At 39.6% G+C, this 2,659-nt stretch overlaps 1 pseudogene; it reads left to right on the forward strand.

Annotated features, from left to right (window-relative positions):
* Positions 1–516: 516 nt before the first annotated feature.
* Positions 517–616, forward strand: LOC129668894 (U6 spliceosomal RNA; annotated as a pseudogene).
* Positions 617–2,659: the final 2,043 nt, after the last annotated feature.

The raw sequence follows: 2,659 nt of genomic DNA on the forward strand, positions 1-2,659 counted from the left end.
AACAGAAACATAAGGCTTTATTTATTAAGGAGAGATAGTTGAGAGCCAGATTCGTTGGTTCATGCCTATAATCTCAGTATATGGGAAGCTGAGGAAGAGAATCAATTCAAGTAACGAGCTTCAAGTTCCAGGCGGGCATGGTCTGCATTGTGAGTCCTGGATTACAGTGTGAGATTCATCCTCACAAAACAAAACAGCCCCACTCGTGATCATGCAAGCAACCATCATTAAACTCAATGGTTCATACAAACAAAGAAACATCAAAGTACAAAGGACTTAGGAAGAAGGATTTTAGTGGGAGACAGCAGAAGATGAGAGGTGAAGAAAATCAATGCTCAGTATGCATGTAGGAAATTGTCCATAGAATTTTAAACCATAAAAATTCATTTCAATAAAAAATAACACCACAACATAACAAAGGATAATAGAGACATTTATCATATCTGTGTATGTGAGAATTCAACATCATTAGGATGTCATCCTGTCCTAAGTTAACACAGAAATTCAATCCAAAGTGCTCCCTTCAGCACCATATCCTGACATTGGACAGATGCACAGATTAGCATGGCTGCTGCACAAGGATGGCATGCAAATTCATGAAACATTCCATATTCTTTAAAAAATATCAACGCAGGGTCAACAAAAATCCCAATAGTGTGTATCTGATGGAATCTAACTGGTCTATTTTGAATTCTTATGGGATAATGAGAATCCTGAATATGCAAGAAAAATTTTAAGCAAACAAAAGTAGTGCAAAACTTACCCTTGCCTGGCGTAAAGGTTAGTTTAAAATGCAAAGCAGTTTCAACAGTGTAAACTGGCACGACTAAAGATAAGTAGATCTGTGAAACAGAATTGAGTATGGGAAACGAAACATGTATGTGTAGATGTTCAACCATGTGATAAAAAGAGCATTGTGAATCGCAGGAGAAAGAAGGAACTACTTGACAAATAGCACTATGGAATTCAGGTAGCTAAGTGAAGACATGAAATATAATTGGGTTTTTACTCAACATGTCATACAAGGGTCAAGTCCATTCTAATGTCAAAAAGCACTTTCATATTTTAAAAAGAAAATATGGAATTGTTTCTTTATGAACTCTAGGCAGGATTTCTACTGAACTAAAGGTGGTGGTTTGAAGGAGATGATCTCCATAAGTACCCGCATTTGAAGACGTAGTGGCTGTCTGGGATTAGAAGGATTAGAAGGCACGGCCTTTACAGAGGGAGTATGTCACTTGAGCTGGGCTTTGAGGCTCAAGAGACTTCTGCCCTTTTGCGTTAACTCTTTCTGCTTTCTGTTTGTGGATGGAGATGTGGGCAATCACCTGCTGCTCTGGCACCTGGTGTCATGCTCCCCATGGCGGTGATGGAATATTGTCCCGGTAGAACTGTAAGCCCCAAAGAAATCCTTCCTTCTATAGGTTTCCTTTGTTTCGTGTCTGCCATGGCAATAGGAAAGTTACTAAGACACTGAACAAAATACAAACTGAAGGAAAAAAAAAAAAGCCTTACCTCGTTAAAAATTAAAACTAGACATGTAGATATAGAAAGGCCAGAAGCTAGTAGAAAAGACAGTCGAAAGACTACGAGAACATATTTGTGACATGCAGCATCAAGAAAAGATCATCGCACTGAATATAATGCACACAAATATAAAAATCACAGCCAGATGGGAAAAGTAGATAATGATATATCCAGGCTATTTACAGAAGACAGATTTTGAGTGGCTATATTGTTGCTTCTGGAACCTGAATCGCTAAACCAGGTCTGGTACTTTCTCCTTAGAGATTAAAGTATATGATACAGTGATATTTTTGCCCTGGAAAATTTGGTCTGGTATGTCCCAGACGGCATAACTCAGGTCTTGACTTACGTGGGTGGCACCTGTGTCTTCACAGGAAATATTTCTGTCCTATAGCAAATGTATTTTACCAAGGCCTTCAGTATATCACATTTTGTTCATGTTTTCTGAATGATTTATCATCAGTGGAGATAACAAACACAATTACTGGGCATGGTAGCATATGCTTCTAATCCCAGCACTCAGGGAGGCAAGGGAAGGCGGATCACTGTGAGTGTAGGACCAGCCTGGTATACAGAGCAAGTCTGGGACAGCCGAGACAGAGAAATTCTGTCTCGAAAAACCAAGAATAAATAAATAAATAAATTGTACTGCCACTCCTTTTGACTATAATATAGTCAAAACTATAGTCCTTTTGACTATAATATGATTCTTAGGAAAGGAATTGCTTAGACACTGTCCTATTTCTGTGAAGAGAAAGCATGATCATGGCAACATTTAGAAAAGAGAGTGTTTAACTGATATGGCTTACAGTTCAGAGGGTTAGTTCATTGTCATCATTGTGGTGATCCTAGCAGCCTGCATGCAGATATGATGTTGGAGAAGTAGCTGAGAGTACTGCATCGGGATCCAATGGCAGCAGGAAGAGAGAGACACTGGTACTGCCAGGTTTTTGAAACCTCAAAGCCCACCCCCAGTGACAGTTTCTCCAACAAGGCCACACCCACTCCAACAAGGCCCCACCTCCTAATACTTCTCAAGAAGTTCCACTCCCTTATGATCAAGCATTTAAATCTGTTAGCCTCTGGGGCCATTCTTATTCAAACCATCAGAGGGTCTCTGGAAAATGCCAGA

Source organism: Psammomys obesus, unplaced genomic scaffold (assembly GCF_907164565.1).
Source record: "Psammomys obesus unplaced genomic scaffold, mPsaObe1.curated_primary_1811, whole genome shotgun sequence".
NCBI lineage: Eukaryota > Metazoa > Chordata > Mammalia > Rodentia > Muridae > Psammomys > Psammomys obesus.